Source organism: Carassius auratus, chromosome 26 (assembly GCF_003368295.1).
Source record: "Carassius auratus strain Wakin chromosome 26, ASM336829v1, whole genome shotgun sequence".
Classification (NCBI taxonomy): Eukaryota; Metazoa; Chordata; class Actinopteri; order Cypriniformes; family Cyprinidae; genus Carassius; species Carassius auratus.
Window position 1 is genome coordinate 7,972,881 of NC_039268.1, and position 13,496 is coordinate 7,986,376.

The 13,496-nt window shown below is 42.8% G+C and overlaps 1 long non-coding RNA gene across 3 annotated transcripts; it reads left to right on the forward strand.

Moving 5' to 3' along the window:
• Positions 1 to 1,722: 1,722 nt before the first annotated feature.
• Positions 1,723 to 13,330, forward strand: LOC113044225 (uncharacterized). Of its 3 annotated transcripts, none has more exons than XR_003275859.1 (4): positions 1,723 to 1,807; positions 9,909 to 10,048; positions 11,881 to 11,999; positions 12,185 to 13,330. It is a non-coding gene; the product is annotated as an uncharacterized LOC113044225 (long non-coding RNA). The 3 variants fall into 3 exon arrangements; XR_003275858.1 differs by lacking the exon at positions 1,723 to 1,807 and adding an exon at positions 2,200 to 2,240; XR_003275860.1 differs by lacking the exon at positions 9,909 to 10,048.
• Positions 13,331 to 13,496: the final 166 nt, after the last annotated feature.

A 13,496-nucleotide genomic window follows, 5' to 3' on the forward strand; every position in this document is an offset into this window, starting at 1 on the left:
CGATAAAACTAAAACCGTCATAAATATACAAAAACATTCAAATGTAGATCACTTTGTGTGAGTGTTATGTGCCCTTCAAGTGGATTTGTAATTTTAAGTTCTGAGCACATGAATAACTGAGCGAAGTCATATTTATGAGTGGGAAAATATAAATTCTAGATGATGAATATGTTGCAGAGTTGTGATGTTATAAGTGTCAAATTGTATTGAATACTTGAATACTGATGATATAATCTAATTTACACACACACAAAAAAAAGTTGTAAAGGAGTATTTTTGGAGTATGTTTTACAATAGGTCTATCCACTTAGAAATGTCATGTTGAGCACCTGCCCCTTTGCCCTTTGGTGCCCAAAGTGCCCTTTTGTCAAAGCAAAATTTCCTCTAATTTTTTTTTTTTTTTTTTTTGTCATAACGTTTCCTTTTGTGAATGCCTGTTCATGCCCAATCTAAATATTAGTAAAATTTTGAATAATAACTTAGCCGTCAATAAGATGACCAACATGACCTTTGACCTGAACACGACGACCTCCTCATCCAACTGGGACGATTTGTCACGCTGCATGCGCATTTTTTAATTGTCAGAGGATATTATTTTCAACACCGCGGAAGCTGGTAAGTGGTGTTGCATTCTCAGCGAAGTCATTTTTATATTTATTTACTTATTATTATTTTACAAGAACGACGTGATGTGAGAACATGCCGATATGTTGTTTATATTGCGGTGTGTAGCCTGTAGTGTAGAGTAACGTTAGCGTGCTGTTTGAGGGAGAAATGTTTCACAGGCATCGAGGGCAGAGGCGTCATGCCCATTCAAAGATTTCTGAGCCAAGTTGATTTTAAATGCAGCTTCCAAACGACCAAAAAAAAACCAAGCAGAATATTATTTTTTATATATTTGACATAATCACACTGTTGTGATTAGATCGTTCAGCATCAGCTGCTAAATTCAAATCTGTGTTCGCTGGCTGGCGCTGAGCCAGAGACGTTCGTACAACGCTTCATGATAACCAATCAACGGTTCTGTTGCACGAATGCAATGGCCAATCGGAGACGTGCAGAAGAGTCATGAAACGCGGTGTTTTTGTTCACTTGCTCGCTGACTGAATTATTTAGCGAATTCTTTCTTCAGAGAGAGAGAGAGAGAAAAAAAACTTAAAAAAAATCCCGATGTGCATAATGTAATGTAAAGTGCTTCAGTGATTGTAATGGTAGTTTTTGAGAGTGCCTGAACTCTGGCTAAACTGAATGAAAATTTTATTTGATAATGTAAATGTTCTTTACTCTCTGAAATGAAAGTAAAATTTACTTTAAATGCAAATTCAGTCGTATTAAAAATATTTTATGGCATGATATGGCACTTAAGTAAAAAGTCGGGGTTTTATGTGTAGTTAATAGATTACACCTTTCCATTTATTGATCAAATAACAATCTATAAAGGTGCAAAACGCGTTTACTTATAGCCTACGTTTGAGAATCGAGATATTTCCTGATATATTAAGCATGTTTGGAATTGTTTTGAATAAAAAGGAAAAATAAATAAAACATAAGCCTATATAAGTTATACAGTGCTTTCATAGCATGACTCAGTTGTTTATTGTTTTGTATCAATATTTAAGGTGGACTTATTGATTAGGTGCAAGAATAGTAGTGATGGTTAAAATAATAGATTGATAATGAAATAGTAGATTGTGCCTTGTTCTTACTGTAGATGGACAGAGACTGGAAAGTAATAGATCAGATGAGGAGATGGAGATAGAGGAAGAAAAAGAGGCAAATGTAGACACACAAGTGACAGAAATAGCAGGTAAGCAAGCCAGGAGACAGAGGCTGGTGAGAAAGAGGAAAATGTAGAGTGTTTCCTTTAGTTTTTACTATAACAGCTGTTCTTAATTATTCTGTAGAACAGAGAAGAAAAAGCCTTCAGGTTGGGACAATTTAAGACATTTCAGTTTCTAATCCCAGAGCTATTATTAGGTGGAAATAATTTTTATTTTTTTAATTTTAAACTTAAAATTGTCTCTTCTAATCTTTTTCTTTTTCAAAACTGCATCACAGCATTTGCTGCCATATCAATACATAATCATCCATATCAATACGCAAATCGGCAAGGAATGCTTCACAATATATTGCTGTATTGCTATTTTGAACCACGCTATTTAAAGCCTTGTTCCATGTGCCCCTTTTATACTTTGAGCACCTGCCCCTCCAAAGGTCTCTGCACGGCCCTGTGCTGTAGGGTAATTCACTAGTTCACGCTTACATATAATTAGCTGAGGTATGGTATGCGTATTTGGCGTGCTGTCCGGGGAAGGGCTCCGAGCTCGGGAATTGCCCGAAGCTAGAGTACCCCCCCTTCCCCGTATATTGTAAAGTGAACTTGAAGTGAGGAGATGGGGTGGAGGAGGGATGCTGATAAACCGTCAATGGATAGAGGTAAGTCAGCGATATTTATACTGTGGGATTGATTACTTGATTGTGGTCCACCTGTGATGATTAGGCTAAGTATCTGACGCGCTCCTCCCGAATCTTCATAGATAATTACATTTCACTAGTTCACGCTTACATATAATTAGCTGAGGTATGGTATGCGTATTTGGCGTGCTGTCCGGGGAAGGGCTCCGAGCTCGGGAATTGCCCGAAGCTAGAGTACCCCCCAAAAAGGCAAATGTACAGGAGGACAGCCGCCAGTTTAAAGAATGCCCCCCAAAAAGCAGAGTACTGGCGGGGGCTGATTTGGTTTCTGAGAAGTTATCTCGTTGGCAGGCTGGAAGGGCCTACGTACTCCGGAGGGAGCGACTTGGGCGTTGAGAGAGTAGGCCCTACCAGCTGCAGCTAGTGAACTACGTGGTTGTTGGCGCCCGGTCGGTAGGGCTCGGGCCGATGCTCAACTGGAGTTTTTTGGCGTTGGATCGGTGAGCCCTGCCGGCCGATGAGGAGGAGCGGCGTGGTTGTGGTGCCCGACCGGGAGGACCCGAGTTGCCTCGACCGGAATAGGTCACGGTGTCGGCGTACGGGCCCTACTGGCTGATAGCCCCTGCTATTCAGTGGGTGAAGGGCCTAACGCTGACCGAGAGGGCCCATGAAGCCTCCGACAGGAGATTGAGACTCAGGATGACGGACGTCTGGGTCCTCTCGGTTAGGCAGATAAAAAGCTTTTGGGCCAGCCGACAAGGAGGACTCTGGCAACATCCGAAGGGAGATCCCGACTCACGGCATCGGCTGGATGAGATTCACTTGCGGCTGGCAAGCATAGGCCCGTCCGGGAGACTCTCGCCAGACGTCTGAAGGGAGCGCACGCGACAGACGGGTAAGCCTCGGCGGACGGGGAGGGTTGGAAAGGAAAACCCGACTGGGAGGACTCTCGCAGCATCCGATGGGGCCTCAAACTCAGAACATCGAACGGGTAAGCCTCGCCAGACGGGGTTAAAAGATGTGAGAGTAGCTGAGGGTAGCTTTTTTTTTTTTTTTTTTTTTTTTTTTGTGCAGGATTTGGCGAGAGGACGAGACTCGTGGCGTCGGACGGTTAAGCCTCGCCTACCGTCAAATGGAAAGGTAAGTTGTGTGGCCGAGAGACTGTTGCCGACGTTCGAAGGGAGCACACGCATCGAACGGGTAAGCCTCGCCGACCGTAGGGTGGAAACGTAAAGCAAGTCTGACCAGGAGGCTCTCGCCAGCGTCCGAAGGGAGCACACACATCGAACGGGTAAGCCTCGCTGACCATAGAAAAGGAAAAGGTAAGGTTGTCTAACCGGGAGGCTCTCGCCGGCGTCCGAAGGGAGCACGCGCATCGAACGGGTAAGCCTCTCCGGATGGCGGACAGAAAAGGTAACGATAGGTGGCCAGGAGGCTCTTGCCAGCGTCCGGCGGGGACAAACTGGGTGAGCCTCGCAGGCCGTAGGTTGGAAAAGGTAAGTTTGCGTGGTCGTTAGGCTGTCGTTAGGCTGTCGTCGGCGTTTAAGGGAGTTTGCTACTCCTGGCAAGAGACGGTTTAGCCTTGGTGACCATAGGAAGGAAGGAGAGTTTATTGTGTGTTAGGTACTTGCAGCATTTAAGCAGCTTGCTTGTAGGTTAGTAACCTGAAACACACAGTAGGGTCGTGGTTGGCTGGCCAGGAGGCTGTCGCCGGCGTCCGATGGGAGCACTCACATCGGACGGGTAAGCCTCGCTGGCCAAGGGTGGAAAAGGTCAGGTTGTCTAGCCAGGAGGCTCGGACCGACGTCCGATAGGAGCTTAGCTCCAGGAATCGAACGGGTAAACCTCTCTGGCTGAAGGACGGAAAAGGTTGTCCGGCCGGGAGGCTCTTACCTTCGTCCGACAGGAGCTTAGCTCCCGGATAGAACGGTTAAGCCTCGCTGGCCAAAGGACGGAAAAGGTAAGGTTGTCTAGCCGGGAAGCTCTCGCCTACGTTCAATGGGAGCCTTGACTCCATGCGTTGGGCGGGTAAACTTCTCCGTACGAAAGACAGAAATGGAAAAGCAGGTAGCCGGGGGCTTTCACCTACGTCCGAAGGGAGTGTGAGCTCCTGGCAACGAACGGGTAAGCCTTGCTGGCCGCAGAATGGAAAAGGTGAGGTTGTCTGGCCAGGAGGCTCTCGTCAGCATCCGATGGGAGCTCAAGCTCTTGGCATCGAAGAGAGAAGCCTTGCCGGCCATAGGATTGAAAAAGGTAAGGTTATCTGGTCGGGAGGCTATGGCCAGCATCCGGTGTCTTTTTATTTATCATTTATTTATTTATTTTCTATATTTATTTTTATTTTTATTTATTATATTTATTAAAATTGCGACACCAGATGGGTAGTCTCTCCAGCCATCGGAGGGAAAATTGAGATTGTTTTAGCTGCGAAGAGCTCGTTAGTGTTCGGCGAAAGCGTAACTTGCGGTATTGGATGGGTACATCTTGCCATCGAAGGGAAAATTTGTTTGGGCTGCAATGTACTCATTGGTGTTCGATAGGTAAATGTCGTTTTTTTTTTTTTTTTTTTTTTTGGTTAATCGGCCTATTTTAATCGGGTAAGCTTCGCTGGTGGTCGGATGGAAAGTCCAAGATTGATTAAGTGGGAAAGCATCTGGCAGGATTGTAATACTTGCGATGTCAAACGAGTAAGCTTTGCTGATAGTTGAATGGAGAAGGCAAAGGTTGGTTCAACCGGGAGCCCTCTTGCAGGGCCTGGCAGGGAGTTCGATACTAAAGATTTATTTGTCTACGAGGGTAGACGCTGTGAGGCTTACTTGAATAATTGTTTAGCAAATCCAATGAGCTGCTTCCGATAATGAGTCCGAAAAAATCTTGGTGCAGTCATAGTATCCGAAATTAAGAGTGCAAAAATAAATTGGATTTCCTGTGCCAGTGTACCCCAAATAGGTGCCATGTATCGGCAATGTGGTCATTGTCAGCACGTGAGATCGATGGTACATATCGACGATGTAATCGTGCATGGGTGGAGTAAGAGAAAGATTCTTTATACTTTCTGAGCTTACTATTTACCATTTTGACCATGCAGATGCACGAAAAGAGCCTATGGAATCACCAATAATCAAAAATATATATACTTTCGGACGTACTGATACACTGGTATTAAGTATAAGTACTATATTTAAATACTGCTAGGTCATGTAGTCGGCACTACGGTCATCTCGCTTGTCCAGTGAATTTTTTTTTTTTTTTTTTTTTTAACCTACGGGCTCACATCATCCTTTGAGAGCACGGGCGAGCGGGAAATGCAGTGCTGAGATGGGATAACGGAGCAGTTTGATAGCCGATTTAAGGTAGGCCGCCTAATGATTATTATAAAAACGTTGGTTGGAAAATGGGCCTAATATCGTCTTGGCTATTTTCGATACATGATGCTATCACCGCAAGCTCGGATGCATTGCATGCCTTTAGGCAGAGGTGATGTGTGGTATTTATTTATTTATTTTTTTTTTTATTTATTTATTTTTTTTTATTTTTTTTTTTTATATATTTAGGTGTAGGGAAGGCTCCTGCGGGAGCGGACGCTGCTACAGCAGTGGGGCTGCTACGGCAGTGTGGAGGTATAGGAAAGGCTCCTGCGGGAGCAGACACTGCGTGGCAGTGAGGAGGTGTAGGAAAGGCTCTTGCGGGAGCAGACACTGCGCGGCAGTGAGGAGGTATAGGAAAGGCTCCTGCGGGAGCAGATACTGCGCGGCAGTGAGGAGGTGTAGGAAGGCTCCTGCGGGGGCAGACACTGCGCGGCAGTGAGGAGGTATAGGAAAGGCTCCTGCGGGGGCAGACACTGCTGCGGCAGTGGGGAGAACGGGAAAGGCTCCTGCGGGAGCAGGTACTGTTGCGGCAGTGGGGAGATATGGGAAAGGCTCCTGCGGGAGCAGACACTGCAGCGGCAGTGGGGAGATACAGGAAAGGCTCCTGCGGGAGCAGACACTGCAGCGGCGGTGGGGAGATACAGGAAAGGCTCCTGCGGGAGCAGACACTGCAGTGGCGGTGGGGAGGTACAGGAAAGGCTCCTGCGGGAGCAGACACTGCAGCGGCGGTGGGGAGATACAGGAAAGGCTCCTGCGGGAGCAGACACTGCAGCGGCGGTGGGGAGGTACAGGAAAGGCTCCTGCGGGAGCAGACACTGCAGCGGCGGTGGGGAGATACAGGAAAGGCTCCTGCGGGAGCAGACACTGCAGCGGCGGTGGGGAGATGCAGGAAAGGCTCCTGCGGGAGCAGACACTGCAGCGGCGGTGGGGAGATGCAGGAAAGGCTCCTGCGGGAGCAGACACTGCAGTGGCGGTGGGGAGGTACAGGAAAGGCTTCTGCGGGAGCAGACACTGCTGCGGCAGTGAGGAGGTACATAAAAGGCTACTTGCTTCGGCTGCTGTAGATGTTGGCTGTGGGAAGAGTAAAAAGTGTTAGTAATATTTGATGGGGCAAGCTAAAAATGGATGGGTAGCCTACTGTGTTACCAGCTTAGCAATTTGTTGCCTGATTTGACAATTCCTCAGGCCTTGTCCACCTTATTATGTTCCTGTTGGAAAAGCATCTTTCCTCTCATTTGGCCTCCGGGCTCTTTAGACGGACTCCCGAGCGGATACGTTTGGAACGCTGTTTTCACGTTGTATTATGGACTGTGGAAACAGAGGCTTTTGGAAACGATTGAGCATGTTTAGTCTTTTTAAGGCGTTGTACCGAAAGACATGATTATAGCAGTAACGTTAACCCCTTACCAGACACCCCCCATTTTTGGCATGGAGGCAGAAATTATATACCCAAAATAAAGATGTTTCTGTTCATGATTCTTTCTGACTAGGTCCATGATCAACATTTGTCCATGAGCTAACACATTGACGTTTACCGTTCAGGAATAGGAATAGTTTTCCTGACATGATGGAAAATTAATCACTGGAATTATGTTTTATCGAAATATTGGTCAAATATAAAAGCCAAAGTCTTTGGACTTCAATTGATGCGCGGTTTATCCAGATCAAGTAAGAGAGTGATGTTTAACGTGCTGTAAAAATGAAACGTAGACTGGGGGCGTTGGCGATGCTTGCAGCAAATGGGTTAACAGCAGTTATGTGCTATTCGCTTCCAAGTGGTTTCTAAAGAGATTTACTTTCCGGTTTTTTCGTATTACGGTCCTTAAAAGGCGATGGTAATTTTACTCACACTTGCTATCCTGCATCTAAACACGAGGGCAGATGCGTTTTAGATTAATTTTGAGTGATCACGCCAGTGAATGGTAAAATAGGTCCCTAAATGATTTGGTCCTACCAGGAGACTTGCATGGAAATTTAAATTTTAAAATTAAATTAAGCATTTAGCAGGCGCTTTTATACAGAGACTTAAGTTTTTTTTTTTTTTTTTTTTTTTTGAACTTATGTCTGTATCATTTCGGCGAGGTTTAAACGTGCGCGGTAAGGCGAATGTAACAATAATAGTAAATAATAATAAGAATGCATTTTATTTGTAGAAACGAACGCCAAAAGCAATACAACAATTCATTAAAGACAGACAGTCTTGAATAAATGTGACTTGTGACCCAACATAGGTGCATATCTGACGTGCAGAAGAAGTACATTCCATAGCTTAGGGGCTTCATATGAAAAGGCTCTTTGCCCCATGGTCTTTAGCTCACGTTATGGCTGGTGAAGTGAAAGAGTTAGTAGAGCGAAGAGAGCGTGATGGAATATAAGGACTGATGAGTTCACAAAGATGCTCAGGTGCAGTCCCATGAAGTGCCTAGTATGTTAAGATAGAAATTTTAAAATCAATTCTCACGTTTACGGGAAGCCCGTGTAATTGTGAAAGAACCGGTAATGTGTTCGCGAGGAGAAGTACAAGCGTGCGGCAGAATACTGAAGCTTGCTCAACGATTTAGCTGGAAGGCCTGAGAACAAGGCATTACGATAATCTAACCTAATGCCTTTGGCTTCGTGGTTAAAAGTGGCATCATCATCCGACGGAACGGTGGATCTGTAGTCCAAATCTATGCGGGATCCACGCCCCGGATCAGCGGGTGGCGGTAATGCACCTTTACGTTGGTTTGCCGAAACCGCCATAAAACGCTACTAGAAGAAGACAGAACTACGTCAAGACGTAGTTTAACAAAACTTTAGCCGCAAAACTGCTTTTAGATGCAACACTTTGAATGCGAACTGCCGTAAAAATCCAATGAAGAAAAAGAAGAACCTGTTTTTTAGCGTCTTCGCCTGGAAATGTATTAGTCTGCGCCGCTAGAGGAAGCGGCCTCACACTGCCACTCGGCCGGAACGCCGTGGTGAAAGGCTGAGCCGTGGTTGGATTCTTTCTGCTGCAATCCAGCGCTCTACGAGAGCTCGGTCTCGGGCGGCACGATCGTCTATCGAGCAAGACGAGCTCGGAGTTGCACGGTCTATTGGCCACGATGTGTGGCTTGGCGAGGATAGCAGCTGTCGCGATGACGCTTAATGCTGCTCAACGGCCGTGTTTGGCTGGGTAGAAATGATCTCGGGTCCGGCAAAAGCAACGGGTCTTATAAATCCCCTGTTTAGCGCTCTTCGTTGGTACGAAAATTGGGTCTGTGATAAGGTGACTGACGAAGCGAACCAGCATGCTGATAAACCGTCAATGGATAGAGGTAAGTCAGCGATATTTATACTGTGGGATTGATTACTTGATTGTGGTCCACCTGTGATGATTAGGCTAAGTATCTGACGCGCTCCTCCCGAATCTTCATAGATAATTACATGTAGTGTAAACTGTACTTTGATTAGCAAGTTAGCTAAATTGTGTTTGGTGCATTTATAGCTACTTACCTGAAGGCTAACACATCCGGCTTAACGTAAGAGACAATAGGAGGATAGGGTCGCGCGAAAGTTTCGATCATCAGGTTTATTATCAGTCACTTGAATGTAACTCTATCGCCCCTTTGAAGGCTTACCGCTATGAAGAAAATAAATAAATAAGACTCAACGCGTAGCATTTGCAGCTGTGCAACTTTTAGAGCTTGTGCCTTTGTTTGCGTACTTTCCCTTACCATGTTTACTTTGACCTTTTTATTTAGCCATGTTTTTGGCCTTAGGTTAGTGGAAAGAAAATATAGTAAGCTCATTATAAAAACTCACCTGAAGGACCTTTTTTTAAAAAAATAAGTGTTGCTAATGTCTTTGCTACTATTATCTGGTATTAACTATAATTATATGATGTATAATTGATAGTGAGAACAGTTATGTGTGTGTGAGTTTAGCATTTTTATTAGCAGCTCCTGTATTTGACCCAACCTTTAGTCTTTAACTGGTCTAATCACAAGGTGAGGTGTCTAGGCTAGCAGATGCTTTTAGATGATTACAGCAAAGAGTCTCTCAGCTGAAATAAAGCAGTGTCATCTAAATGCACAGCAATATTATGGTAGTAGCTTAATACACTACATACCTCACACACTTAGCCTATTCTTAATATTGCAGAAGTTTACATCAGAAAGGCTGCCCTTCACTAATTCTTCATTGAGGACATGAGATGCATTAATGAATCGAGAACAGAGCACCAGAACTTAAACAGGAAATATCAGTGTATGGCTTCATCTTTCTAATCCCTCACTTGTAAGGTAAATTGTTACTTGACATTGAAAGCAACATATTGTTCTGACTGTATACATTTATAATTCAACAGTGCCACCTACTGTTTGCAAAGAAATACGACATCTTTAGGACCCTGAACCCTTGTGTAGAAATTTGCAAATTACATTGGGAAAGTAGAATCGACAGGACACACAAAAATAATAATAATAATATTTAAAAAAATCTTTAAACTTCAAAATCCAATCAGATCATATTAAAACTCTCAAAATAGCTACAATAGTTGTGGTGATAAAGGGTGCCTAGTAGTACCTTAATGTTAGTTTACATATCAGCAGCCTACCTGAATGGTATATTACATTTTGAAAGGGTAGCACAGCGACATTTTTTTTCTTTCTTTTTCTCTTTTTTCTGAGTGTGAAAAAGCTGTAATCAGTGTAAGGTGTTTTGTTATTAATTTTGTCATTATTTTGTAAACTTCAACCACAATCACACACCCTCAAAAGACCGATCAGCTAAACCAACATGTAAAAGCCAACAACAGAGCACAGTCTCTATTTGGATAGGTTTTCCGACTGACTGAATATTTTTTATTTTTTTTAATATTTACAGCAAAATGGTCAAGGATTGGCTGGTTAGCATGGCCCCATTAGCCCCTGCTGATCAATTGTAATTACACCATCTGGCTGCAGAATGCATCATTCTTCATTGCCATTCAAAAGTGGTCATGTATTCTGACAATTGGTGTTGTTTTGCAAGCAAAATATACACAGCAGCTATTGCACTACATTTTAAATTGATTATTTTTAAACAGTTTGTACTGTATAAGGACAAAGTTGACATATTTTTACCTGTCTGCTGCCATCACAGTTCAGAATAACTGTTAATGAATGGTTTTGAGGCTGTGCACATTCTTGTGGTGCCATCAGCCAGACAGTGCTGTCATGGCACCATTTTCCTTCACAAGGAGTTGCATGGCATTTTCAGCTCTAGACGGGTCCTGCCAACAAAGCAACAGTAATCAAGATGAACGAGAATGCTAATGAATTGATTTTCTTTGTTATAGTCCTCCTTGCTTTACAGAGCATACATAGTATTTATTTTTATTCTTATTAATTTTTTCAAAGATAAAACAAATGTGTGGTTTTCTTTCTAAATAAATAAAGACAGCAAGATAAAAAAAGGTTTATATTGGCTATATATTTTTTATAGAACAATCAGTACATCCCAAAACAAATAAGGCAAATACAATGTAACAGTGCTACTTTTAAATTTAATAAGGAAGCCGTGGTCTAATGTTAGAGAGGTTGACTCCTAACCCTAAGGCTGTGGGTTTGAGTCTTGGCCCGGCAATACCATGACTGAGGTGCCCTTGAGCAAGGCACTGAACTGCTCCCCAGGTGCTGCAACATAAATGGCTTTCCTGTGTGTGTATGCACTTTGGATGGGTTAAAGGCAGAGCACGAATTCTGAGTATGGGTCACCATACATGACTCTATGTCACTCAACCAAGTATTGATTATATCCTATTATTGTCATTAACAATTTGATTTTTTTTTGCAGTGTTCATTTTAAGCTTTAGTATACTATCAAACGATTAATCGCGTAAGTTAGTTTTTGTTCTCATAATATGTGTGTGTACTGTGTATATTTATTATGTTTATATAAATACACACATGTAAATATTTAAGAAGGATATGTTGTTTATATATTAAATATATTTATTTGTAATATAAATAATACAAATATAAACATATACATGTAAATATTTTCTAAGTATAAGTTTGACAGCACTAATATATAAATACACACACACACACACACACACTATGGTCTTATTTTTTTCCCTGCTGCCTTTTAGGAGAAGTGCTTGGGACCACATGTCCCTGTGACACCATCAGCCAGGCAACGTTGTCATGACATAATTTCCCATTGGTTCTAAAGTGGTTGTTCTAAGGTGTCATGGCATTTACGGCTCAGGTAACTGGCTCAAAAGCATGCAAGGTGCCCCACTTTGTGCTTGACAGGCTGATCAGGCTAGGTTATAGAGGTTGAGCCCTCATTAGCCTTTCAGGCAAAAATCATTGCACCTTTCTGAATGAAGAAGAAATAGTGCTTCTCACGACTCTAACTGATGCTTATTTGCTCGCTCCTCTGTCATTCAGCCTTTGACCTGGAAATTGAATGAAGTTTGCCACCTTGAAGGACATATACATTTTCTGAACTCACTGAAGACTCGAGGACTGCAGGGAGAGGACTCCAAAAGAGCTAAGAGCATCACACCTGGACCTTCCACTTACTGTTTATGTTACCAAAAGCATGATCTTCTAATTGCAACCAAGGCTCATTGGAAAACAGGTGCCTGTACTTATACAGTTTTGCAAAATTCCAAAAACACACCTACACATAAGATTCACTGCAGTTTCCAGCTGAAATGAACACTAGTGGTAGTAAAACATCAACAACCTTTAGTCTTCACATCATTTACGATTACACAACCTGGTTATTCATTTTTAAAGACAGAATTTTTAAACAGTTCCTTACACAATATTATGTTATAACCATAGTGCACGATTTGTAAAATAATACATTTTGACATTTGCATCACTACATCATCTCCATTGGCTTTTCTAATATAGTAAACTTGCTCAGTAACTCACGTGGTACAGCACTGGGTGCAAATCCGGTAAAACATGAATTGTGATAAAAGAGCTCAAAGGACTTAGAAACAAGCAAATACAACTTATCTCCCACTTTTGTTCATTTAGCTTTTAATGTACACCAATAAAACATTGTTCATGAACTGAATAAGCTCACTAAATACACACTTTAAAAGTGTCACAAACAAGAAGCAGCATAGTATCAGTTTGCAGAAACATCAGCACAGGCATGTTTTTCCAATGAGCCCTAATTAGCACTAAACAGTCTTCATACACAAACATGCATACTAAGACACATACATCACATGCTAAACTGTCAGTGGATAAATAAAAGAAAGATGGGCTGAAGTGTCAGTTTATCTCTTAATCAACACACACACACATCTTCAGGATACACAGCCGTCTAATGTGACAGTGCTGAAAACATTAGGACAACACCTGATACCTTCCGACCAACCTGCGTGTAGTTTTTCACTCCCTCACCCCCCGCCGCAGTCATTTATTAACTAAGACATCTAAAAAGTACCCTGCTGTTCTTTACTGCAAATAGTTAATTGTATTCAAAGCTCTTCACAGGATAAAAATAATGAGTTAGCAAACCATATTAACCTGATAGCACCAAATGCTCATGCAAGAACATTTTGCAGAATAAGGGTTATCAATGAGGTCATGAGACAAACCACTTCGGGACAGTGTAACTTGAGAACAGAAGTGAGATGCCACACATGTGCTCTGTAACTTTCAGACTAGCTTACTGTACCTCCTTTGGTGTTACAGCATCTTTTACTTATTTTACATCACAATTGAGAGAGAATCA